The sequence below is a fragment of the Botryllus schlosseri genome, chromosome 9 (genome assembly GCF_051294905.1).
Source record: "Botryllus schlosseri isolate E-star chromosome 9, Bs_hap1, whole genome shotgun sequence".
Taxonomy (NCBI): domain Eukaryota; kingdom Metazoa; phylum Chordata; class Ascidiacea; order Stolidobranchia; family Styelidae; genus Botryllus; species Botryllus schlosseri.
Window position 1 is genome coordinate 25962640 of NC_137244.1, and position 12017 is coordinate 25974656.

The window sequence follows — 12017 nt, forward strand, 5'->3', positions numbered from 1 at the left end:
ATTCTAATTCGAATATAATTTGGAAGAAAGATATGTTTCTATAATTCTAATAATATAGTCCAATTTGGAAAAATAACTGTGTAGCTATAATTCTAATTCCAATCTGATTTAGAGAAACTGAACATTTGCTAGTTGTCTGGTAACAGCGTGTGTGAACTGTCACGCCTGCGAGATTTCCCAAGGGTCCACTAAATACTTGTATTACTTCAAATTACCTTGACTAGACAACCTGTAGTCGCGCAAATTGGAAATACCATCTCATGGGAATTAATTTCGGATCGCACAAAGTGTTTGATGTAATTTTTCCTTGCTTTCTCACACCTAACAGCTTCAGCGGTTATTACCAAACTACGACCAGTAATTACAGTGGATAATGGCGACAGCTTTTCCCACTGTATCGCAATAAAACCACCGGGCGTGTCGTGTGAAGAAAACAAATTGGAATAAGCGGGTATTTGTTGTTCGTTGGTTCGCAATCTTCGTGGTTTGGGGACCAGCGTGTCCTGTCCACATTCAAGTCGAAATACAAGCAATTTCTACTGAATGAATACGAGTCAGCCGTCAAGTTTACCGAACCTCCATCTGACATATCAACCTCACCTATCGACAGTTCAACACAGGCGTCATTCATGTTATCCCTTATTTCTTTCCATCCAGTGTGTATGCCTCTTATTTACATCACATAGGCCAGGTGAGTGCCTGATTTCAAATACTATTCCAAACCGTTTCGACACCTTCCTATCTTTTCATTGTATCGCAGTGTTGTGATGTTTTGAAATGATGAAATTATTCATAAACTGATAGTGATTTCTAATTAAATTTTGCGAACCGGTGAACTATCAAAATCAATATCAATCCAGAACGTAATTACGACACGCCAGGAATTGGAGATTTAATTTGATTTAAACTAGTTGTAGGCTATACTTGCAAACAGTTTGGCACAATGGTAGACCATGAAGGCTACAGCTTTCCAAATTATGTTCTAAATTTCTACATCATACGTTTAAAACTTAATGTTTCAATTCTGTAATTAATGGACAAGCGACCGACTTCTTTAATTTTGCAATTGAGATGTAACATTGTAATGTGTTTGGTGAACGGCAGGCGGTCGAGAAGCACTGTGACTGTGTTAGTTAGTTTTCCCAAGTACATTTTCATGATTAACTAATCATAAAATTCCACTCCCAGTAACACGTTTAATATGAAGAACACTTCCAAATCGTCTCCAAACGGTCGATCGTGTGCATAAGTTAGCGCGATTCAATAGAGAATGTTTGCACGTATGGATCTTCCCCGCGCCGTATATACCAAACAACGCCAACGATATACACAACGATGCTTCCTCTGTAACTACCATTTCTGCGTCACCCTAGTTTGAACCCTCGTAAACGCATAGCAACCTTGAATAGCGTCGTTGAGGGTCTATTGCTGACCATAATCAGTCGTAAATGCGATTGTTGAACATTGTTGTACGACAAATTGCCACCGATCGTAGGTATTATGACTTCCTAATCTGCGAACATCAATATATGCCTTGCAAGCGATGATTTGGATTTTTCGCAATTACCATTGATAGCCTTCAAACGTATACGTTAACGTTTATCAACTCGAACTTGAAGACTCTTCGCGTGCCTCTTATCAAGAGTTACCAGCACGATAAAGGAGATAAACAGAGTTGAATTCAAACCTAAATTCCCTTTGTCTCATGATGATTCTTGATGAGAAGCACACGAGAAAAGGTTTCGAATTAATATTATGAAACTATACTTTTGAAAGCTTTATTCAAGTTCTGTAGCACAAACCATTTATGACCTCAGAATCAACGTCTGCTAATCAGAATCAGCATAATACTATTTGGAAGGTTCGTTGTTGTTGGATACCAACAAGGTAACGAAAAACTTGACCTTACTCGAAATGTGCATATAGGAATATTGACATGGGCTGATTAGCAAATAAGTCGGCCTGCAAATTTCAAAACAAATGCGGCCCACGAGATAATTCGTCCCTGGTTTTATTATTAACCCACACTCGAAGGTAAAATTGTGATGGTCGCGACGGTTTCGTCTCCACACGCTGATCTAGGCAGGGTGCGGCTGAGTCGAATGACAAATGAATGAATGAAGTATTTATCTACGCATTCGATGAAGACATTTCTTACATTAGAAAAATTTACGTTAACGCTTCGTGAAAACTGTAACTTTACTTAAAAAAGAAATGCATTAACTGCGTATACCACCTGAAATGACTTCGCGTACCACTAGTCGAGTACCACTGCTGTAAGGTCATTAATATGTAGTCTATGATGGGTGACTCTGTATTACGCTTATGCATGTGAGTCAGTATCCTTTTTGACGCCAATTACAGCGGCCGGCAGAACATCAATCCAGTATGTCGTATGATATATTACTCTGTCATACGCTACAGCGGTGGTTTTCAGATTTTTTTCCTCGCAAACAATATTACATACAGGGTTAATTTAACCAGCTTGTGAAATTGACAGTCATGATCTAGGTGTGAACATACCGTCTCAACTTCCAACCTCGTTTTATCTCAATACATTCGATTTCCATGTTGATTATGATGCGTAACCTGCCTGCCGATGCTAATTGTAGTCGTGTAATTAATGAGAGACGTAACTAATTATAGAGCGATAATTCAATATAATGTAACTAGTGAAATGTTTCTATATATACGCTAATTTAATTTGTGTTTTTGAAAATGCTTAAGGACCACTGTTTTGCGCGAAACGAGTCAAGCTTGGTTAACTGTACAGTGTACACTGTACATTAGGGCTCTTCAAAAATGACTTTTTTTCTCAAATCGTACTGGCTACTTGATAAAATTATTAGGTTACCTAATTTAAGCCTATACACACAAAATTTGGTTCAATTCCAGCCAGTAACCGCTTTGCTACAGAAAAATTCGGATTTGAATAAAATAGTATTTACGGTGACCGATTCTTTGTTTATTTATTATAGTTGTGGTCACCGTAAATACTATTTTATTCAAATCCAAATTTTTCGACGGCAATAACTCCGCTTCCACTGGTTGGAATTGAACCAAATTTGGTGAGCATCGTTTCCATAGACAGCCTAACACTTTCATGGGGTGAACAAAAAAATTTCAAATTTTTTATTATTTATTTTTAAATAATAAATAGAAACTTTCTTCTCCTGTAGCAAAGCGGTTACTGGCTGGAATTGAACCAAATTTTGTGTGTAGGCTTAAATTAGGTAACCTAACAATTTTATCAAGTAGCCAGTACGATTTGAGAAAAAAAGTCATTTTTGAAGAGCCCTACTGTACATTGTACATTTGCCGTTCTGATGCTTATGAGAACGAACTAAGTTCGATTCTTGTATTTCTTCCTAATTCGGAATTCGATTCAATATCCATATCGAGCAGCCTTGTATAAATGTAGCCACGTGACTTGTATATAGAAGGAAATATTTACTTGCGAAGTAATTACGCTCGCCTCTCAATTATGAGCGAACGCCGGCAGCGCGCTGTCCTACGCCGCATACCTTGCAAGATGAGACAATGATTACGGGGAATTACATCTCCTAGTAAGCAGAATTTACAAAGTTTCACTCAGAATGCACTTCGCGAAAGGCTTAGCTCACATGAAGTAAGGCGCACAGCTGTCACGTACTATGTGATCAACTGATCATAGTATGACACGAATCCGTATCGCTAAATTGAACATGTCATTTCTCGAGGATGCCTTATATCTTATTTGATTTCGGGCCTGCAAGGAGACTAGATAATTCTCGTTGTCTAAGTAGGCTAATTAAAGCGAATACCGGTAATCTAATTCTATATAGTTTGTGAATGGTTGCTATGCTCTCATGTTAATTCAAATCTTATTTCTGGTTTTCCTGAAAATGCTACAGGAGAACTGTATAGTGCGAAACGTGCCAAGCTTGCTGTACAGACATTTGCTATTCTGGTAAACCTGGTAAACCTGCGGGCGGGATTTCCTGCCTGCACTCACGCGCGCAGCAGTATTCAGCACTCAGCAGTCAGGCCTTGATAGAACGAGTTGCCGGAAATGACACATGACGTAATAGTTGATGAGGCAGCATCAGGCTTCACGAACTTGGTGCTAATGAAGACGTCTTGCTGATATTTGTATGGTATCGGGAGCTAACGCGTTCTTACGATACCAGTCAGCTCTCAAGATTACGGGGCCTCGATCTGACATATCAACCCCGCATCTCGACAAATGCGTCATGCATTATCATTATCATCAACAGTCGTTTCCTTCCATCCAGTGTATCATGCCTCTTACTTACATCGCCTAGGCGCACGTGGGTGTCTGATTTCGAAGACAACTCCAAGTCGTTTCGACATGTTCCTCTCTCATCGTTGTAGCGCAGTCTTGTGTTATTTTGAAATGATGAAATTATAAATAAACTGATACTGACACGACAATAGGTTCAGTAACGACTACTCAGCAACCATGGTGGCGAGATAGCGTAGTGATATAAATAATCCACAGCTACTTCACCAATGAGTTGCGGGTTCTAGGTCGACTCCAGAATTCCTACCTGTTGGAGGTTTATCTAGGCCCCTCCTCGCCATATCATCCATGTATATAAAATGCCTAGAAGTGGGGCGTGCTACAATTCGGCAGCTACGGATTAGAAATAAAGAAAATTGGCCTGGTGTAAATGACCATAGTAGTCGACAAACACCATGAATACCACAAATAAACAAACCCAGCAACCATGTCGCTCAGATAGCACCCAGGATTCGAGAGGTTCGGTCTCAAATACTGCTGCATACACCAAAGAGACTAAACTGATAGGAGCAAAATGCCGATGATCTAATCATAATCTTTTTAATTTGCTAAATGTTTCTATTTTCTCGTTTTAATTCTAGTCTAATTTCTGGTATTCTTTGAAATGCTACAGGAGAACTGTGTGTTGCAAAACGAGTCAAGCTCGGTGTTCAGACATTTCCCATTCTCGTACTTTCGGGAATGAACTCTGATTTGATATGAACTGAACTTTATTTTTCTTGTATTTCTTTCTAATCCGGGACTTAATTCAATTTCCAAGTCTTTGCGAATTCAGTTATTCTAATTCTAATCTAATTTGGAACAAAACGGTGAAGTTATAATTAAAGTACCAATATAATTTGGAAAAGCTGAAAATATTCTAGTAGTTACCAATACTGGTTCGGAATCACAAATACTATGCCCAGAATAGGTCGACAAGCGGAATGCTACATCATCGACACTATTTGGATGGAATTCGTGACGTTTGCGCGCAGAAGTAGATAATTATATAGTTTCTCGTACTGTCACCAGGGCCGTAACAGCACTTCGTCAGGCCCCCCAAAAAACGTTCGTCCTGGGCCCCCCAAAGAGTGATAAACCTAACTTCTGGGGGGCTTCGCCCCCCCGGACCCCCCTCAGCCTGTCCGTTGTTTACCGCTGCTTATCATCTATATTGGGGGGCCGTTTCGTGAGTCAGTTTTTATCGCCTAAACGCGCGAAGCGCGAAAAATTTCTTTAATTCATGACTGAATCGGGAAATATGATCGGGAATTGCATATATATTGCTATCAATTTTTATCCTTTCTCTGCTCACGTAATCAAATTTTCCGGTAGAGCAGAGTGTGGTGTGTTTGAAAGGGTAGGACCCCTCAATAATAAATAAACATCTCCGGGTGTATTGTATACCCGTTGGCAGGAAAGAAACAGCACTTCGTCAGGCCCCAAAAAACTGGAGTCTGGGGCTCCCACAGGGTGACAAACTGACCCGCCAGGCCGCCACCACGTTGTTCACGAAATTAGAGATGTACTGCTTAGTAAGCCAGCGCGAAGCGCAAAAATTTTCGAAAATTCATGATAAAATCGGTCAATAAGATCGGAAATTACATATATATTGCTATCAATTTATTGTCCTCTATATGCTCAGTTGCTCACGTAATCAGATTTATCGGTAGAGCTGAGTCAGGTGTTGTCTTGGAAAATGTAGAGCCCGTAAATAATAATTAAACATCTTCGGGCAGGTGGACCCATTGGTATGACTTCGTTACATGATGTTATTTCGTGACCTCCTGTCTGCTATATCAAAAATATACAATCGCCCAAACGTACTAACCTAAAAGATCACACGATTTCAAATTGGTATTTCTTCACTGGCATATAATTTTTCCCTGCGGGGTGGTATTTGTCTTGTGAGGTTCAGATTGCCAAGACAGGAACATTTAGGTGCCAGTCATTTAGACGCCTATGGACTATTAAACCCACATGTATTTTGTATATATAACGAAGTTTTCGGTCAGCATAATTTTCGGCCAAGGTTTTCTCGCTGCCGATCGTTCTGGCACACTTTTTGCAGTCGCATGTTACATGGTCGAAAACTTTATAGGTCTTGGTGCGTCGTGGCGAGGTAATGGCCAACGCTGATATGCCCATTTCTATAAATCTTGGGTATATTTTCTTGTGGGAAGAGTCCCCAATATTCAATATACTTGGCAACTTGAAATCGCGCGCAGCGCGAAAAATTTTTGATAAAGTTACTTAAATTTTCAAAAAATACTCTATAATTTATACTAATTCACGAAATAATTTTGGGCCCCCTTCGAGCTCGGGCCCCCCCAATTGGGGGGTTTGGGGTGCGGCAGTTACGGCCCTGACTGTCACACTAGTATTCCGATGGCACTCTCCACTTTAAAGATTCTCGAGTAAAGAATAGGTAAGTATACTAGTTAGGGTTACCATATTTTGGAAATCTGGAAATAGGACACTTTATCAAAATTTTAAAACTTCCAAAACAAGAGGAAAATTGTGAAAAAACGGTAAATTTTTACCACTTCGTGGTCGGTTGACTAAAAAAAGGTCAACTTTCCGGCCCAACTCCCGAAATTGCCGCCGTAGCGTTACTACTGTGCTGACTTATTGTGTCTCAGTCGAATTTGGCCCTATATCTAACCAAAATTCTCAAAAGAGGACAGAATCTCAAAAAAAGAGGATATTTGGGCGTCCTCCGAGGATACTTTCAAAAAAGTCAAAAAAGAGAACAAATCCTCTTAAAAGAGGACGTATGTTAACCCTAATATTAGTCCTAGATTTGCCTAATAACTCAAAACTGTTAAATAGAAGTAGTCTACTAATCATGACCACTTGAGTTTGTAACGCAGGTAGGCAAACTACGTGGTTACTTCGCAAGAGTATTGAAGTACCGCGTCCATGAGTAACAGATTGAGCTCGATCCAACAACAACCAATCTCCATTTTTGAGCTCATTGATCGAGATGTAGGCCTGCCGTAAATTTCTGCATCCAGCATTGAGCTCGATTCGACACAATAGTAAAATTCATGACCCATATAAAATTCCTCGCAGCAAATTCACAGAGTGTATATCCAGGGCCGTAACCGCACTTCGTCAGCCCCCCCAAACGTTGGTCTTGGGCTCCCCACATAATGATGATGAACCGAACCTCTGGGGGGCTTAGCCCTCCAGACCCCCCTCACGCTGTCCGCTATTTATTGTTATACTTATTGTCATCTGCATTAGGTGCCTTTGACTTGGGCAGCTTTGCTCGCCTAGACGCGCGAAGCGCGAAATTTTTTTATATTCATGTTTGAATCGGCCAATATGATCGGGAATTGCATATATATTGCTATTAATTTTTATTCTCGCACTGCTCACGTAATCATATTTACAGGTGAGGTGTGTTTGAAAAGATAGGACCCCTCAATAATAATTAAACACCTTCGGGCGTATACCTGTTGGCAGGAACAAAACAGCACTTCGTCAGACTCCCCAGAAAAACTTGCGTCTTGGGCTACCATAGGGTGACAAACCTACCCCCAATCACGTTGTTCGCTTTTGCCACGAAATTAGCCACACTGTATAGCGAGCCAGCGCGAGGCGCGAAAATTTCCGATTAATCATGATAAAATTGGTCAAAAAGATAGGGAATTGCATATCTATTGCACTCAATTTCCTGTCCTCTCTGCTCACGTAATCAATTTCTTGTCCTCTCTGCTCACGTAATCAGATTTACCGGCGGAGTTGACTGAGGTGTCTTGGAAACTGTAGGGCCCTTTGGTATGACTCCGTAACATGATGTTATTTAGTGACCTCCTGTCTGCTATATCAAAATATATAGAATCGCCCAAACGTAGGCTACTAAAGTAAAAGACGCACACGATTTCAAATTGGTATTTCTTCACTGGCATATAATTTTTCCCTGCGGGATGGTATTTGTCTTGTGAGGTTCAAATTGCCAAGACAGGAATATTCGGCGCCAGTCATTTAGGCGCATATGGACAATTAAATTTATTTGTATTTTGTTTATATAACGAAGTTTTCGGTCAACATAAGGGAGGTCCTTTTCGGCCAAGGTTTTCTCGCTGCCGATGGTCCTGGCCCATTCTTGGAGCCGCATGTTACATGGCCTAAAACTTTAAATGTCTTGGTAAATCGTGGCGCGGTAATGGCCAATGCCAACGTGCCCATTTCTATAAATCCTGCGTATTTTTTCTTGGGTGAAGAGTACTCAAAATTCAAGATATTTGGCAACTTGAAATCGCGCGTAGAGCGAAAATCTTTTGACAAACTTGCATGAATTTTCAAAAAATCTCTATAATTTATGCTAATTCACGAAATAAATTTGGACTCCCCTCGAGCTCGCCCCCCCATTGGGGGTTTTGGGGTGCAGCAGTTACGGTCCTGTGTATACCTACGAGGAATTTTTTAAACCTAGAAAATCCCCATTTTTGCGCTAGCTCAGTGGTTCCCAACCTTTTTGCAACCACGTACCATTTCGAGATTTTGAGCAGTGCTCGCGTACCACCTACATAAGTTACGCGCGCCGAAGGCAGCGAAAGAGAAAATAAGTGTCTATTTTAAAGCGCAATAGGCCCTATATGATTTCTGTATAGTGGATTCATTTTGAATTCTTGTGGTCCAATATGTTAAAAGGGAATTTGGATAGGTAAAATGCCAATGCTTTACGACTAAATCTCTTCCCCGGAGGCCAGGGGTGGCCAACCTTTTACGCCATTGCGAGGGTGACTTGAATGTTGATGGCCGTTTTTAGTCGTCCGATAGGAGCGAACCGAATTAGGTAACGCTCAAAGCAAGATTGATATTAATACACTTGTCAACACACACTTGTCAACAATTATGTCAAGAAAACTCTGTGTGCAGTGTGCAACGTGTATCCATGTCCTGGTCGCGCGAAGCGCGAAATTGTTTCAAAGCTAATGAATGACTTCGATCAATAAATAAGTTACTTGCATATACTGGGGGTCACCTCTGTATACCATTGGGCTCATTTGGCAAGAACAGGATTATTCGGCCTTTAGACATAGCAATATCGAAGGCTTCGATGACCATGCCTTCATCATTTTGTGCAAATGTTTCATCGCCGTCGATCTCGCTGCGAGCACACAAGCGAAGTCGCATGCTGGACGACACGTTATCTCCTATTTACGAATTTAGACTCAATTCTGTAAATTACGCGTACTTATGATTTTCAGGACGGGGCTGCAACAATAATTGCAAGAAATTGAGTGACAAAAAATCATGCAAAGTGCTAAGAAAAATTTCAAGTCAAATAATTCTGCTACGAAATATTTTACTTTAGTGTCATATATAAGGATCTGCGATAAATGTGGCTGGCCCCAGGTTGCGCTAATGAGTCGTAACTGATGTTTTAGTCATCATCAAATTTCGCGGTCAGGCTAATCAAATTTTGGTTGGCCATGTAATTTTTTTCTGATGTTATAACTAATTTCGAAAATTACCTCGCCGGTCACAGGTTGGCCGCCCCTGTCGTAGGCCGTCATTGGTGGGATTGCCCCTTCCCACGACGACGACGGTTTAACGCAGAGCGAATGTTTGTTGTTGTTATACTTGTGTAATCTGACTCCAGAAGGTTACTTGTAGCATTCGTTGCGTGTTTCTTTCCGTTCGACGGACCGGCGATCCACGCTGCAGGGTTCGTTGTCTGACGTACCACGAAGCCTGTCTAGCACACGTATTCGAAGATCACACGGACAATTCTTTTGTTTCGGTCTCCACGGCTTGTAAATTTATTGAATCAACGTACGGCGACGTAATAGCTTTTCGATCGCAAATTTAATCGACTAAATGTCTATACGTTGTATTATACACGCATATATATATTATAGCCACGAGAGATTTCACGCACAAAACATCGTACGATTTAATTCTCTTATCTTTATTCACACGACACATAGGCGACATACAAATATCTTATCGGGTTTTTACTTCAGGGAATTAGGTAAGGTTCACAAACTCCCTACTGCTCAAATCTTAAAAGGGCGTTAACAATATGTTCGGTTAAAGACGGCTTAAAAATAAACTCAAAATCAACCCCACCTGAACTAATAACTCCCTTCGGTCGAAAAAGAAGTATCTTCTCGCGTACCACCTGGAAGACCTTCGCGTACCACTAGTGGTACGCGTACCACAGGTTGGGAACCACTGCGCTAGCTGATCGAGATGTTGGGTATTCGGGCTGTTCAAAAAAAACTTTTTTTCCTGAATCTTTCTGGTTACGTGATTAAATCGTTAGGTTGCCTTAAAAAACGACGCACACCAAATTTTAATTCATTCCAACCAATAATCGCGGATTTCGTACAGTTTGAAAATTTTGAATTTACCCAAAGATGCAAAAAATTTTTTTGTCAAATTTTTCTGTCAACCCCATGAAATTGTTGCGCTTTCTTCAAAGACGATGCAAAATAAATTTGACTCAATTCCAACCAGTAGAAGCGGAGCTATTTGAGTTTTTCTTTGATTATTCTGGGATTATCCTTGATCGGTGGATAATCCAAGTATTATCATCGAAAAACTCAAATAACTCCGCTTCTACTGGTTGGAATTGAGTCAAATTTGTTTTGCATCGTCTTTGAAGAAAGCGCAACAATTTCATGGGGTTGACAGAAAAATTTGACAAAAAATTTTTTTGCATCTTTGGGTAAATTCAAAATTTTCAAACTGTACGAAATCCGCGATTATTGGTTGGAATGAATTAAAATTTGGTGTGCGTCGTTTTTTAAGGCAACCTAACGATTTAATCACGTAACCAGCAAGATTCAGGAAAGAAAGCTATTTTTGAACAGCCCTATTGGGTATGTGTGAACGCTCCGTAAAATTCTGCGCCCATGAGTATCAGATTGAGTTCGATCCGACGACGATTGTAGAATTTATTACCTATATACAATTCCTCGTAGCGAATTCACATAGGGTACGTACCTCTGGTTATAAAAAATGTACATAGCTTACATTCAATCCGGCACGGTACCTTATCAATAAGGGAGCAAAACATATTTGTTTCGTGACTGACATGCAGCGGTAGATTAAAACAAAACATATTTTCGCTAGTGAGCGCAACGATATTTTATGGCGAATGGTGGTGACTTGGGGATAAAAGTAGCGAAACTGTAATTTATCATTGAAGATAGCATAACTCTTAGTTGTAAGGGGCGTATAATGTTAGCACATAAAAAGCGTCTCTCACTGCTCGACTGAAATCATCACAATTAATACTCAATTCGGATTTGTGTGACATAGTGATTCCAAAGACTACTCCAAGTCGTTTCGACACCTTCCTATCTTTTCATTGTATCGCATTTTTTGTAGTGTATTGAACTGATGAATATTGATAATAAACCGAACTGAGCTGAACTAGTGTATTGGTGATGCGTCCGACTTCTTGATCGGTAGGTCGTGTGTTCGATCACCGGCCGGGTCAGACCAAAGACTCGGAAACTGGTCTGCCATGCGCAGATATCCTGATAGGCGCTCAGCATCCATGGATATCATGGAGGAGAAAAACGAAGTGCAGAGTAGGGATCTTACGGTCGCATACCTATCGGGTTCGAAGCCAATGTATAAATGCAGAATACAATTGTGCGATTGCCGATACTGGGAAGTTAATTGTATTGGGTTTAGTTGTATTTCTTTAGGCGACTAATGAACGAACTGAAAATGTGGTAGAGACCTTGGTTCACAATGAATGTAG

The 12017-nt window shown here is 40.4% G+C and overlaps 1 long non-coding RNA gene across 1 annotated transcript in view; it reads right to left on the bottom strand.

Moving 5' to 3' along the window:
* Nucleotides 1–5465: 5465 nt before the first annotated feature.
* Nucleotides 5466–12017, bottom strand: part of LOC145445807 (uncharacterized) — a 116698-nt gene continuing 110146 nt past the window's right edge. Inside the window, exon 2 of the long non-coding RNA XR_013917120.1 lies at nucleotides 5466–5592. This is a non-coding gene — a long non-coding RNA (uncharacterized LOC145445807). The remainder of the gene's footprint in view (nucleotides 5593–12017) is intronic.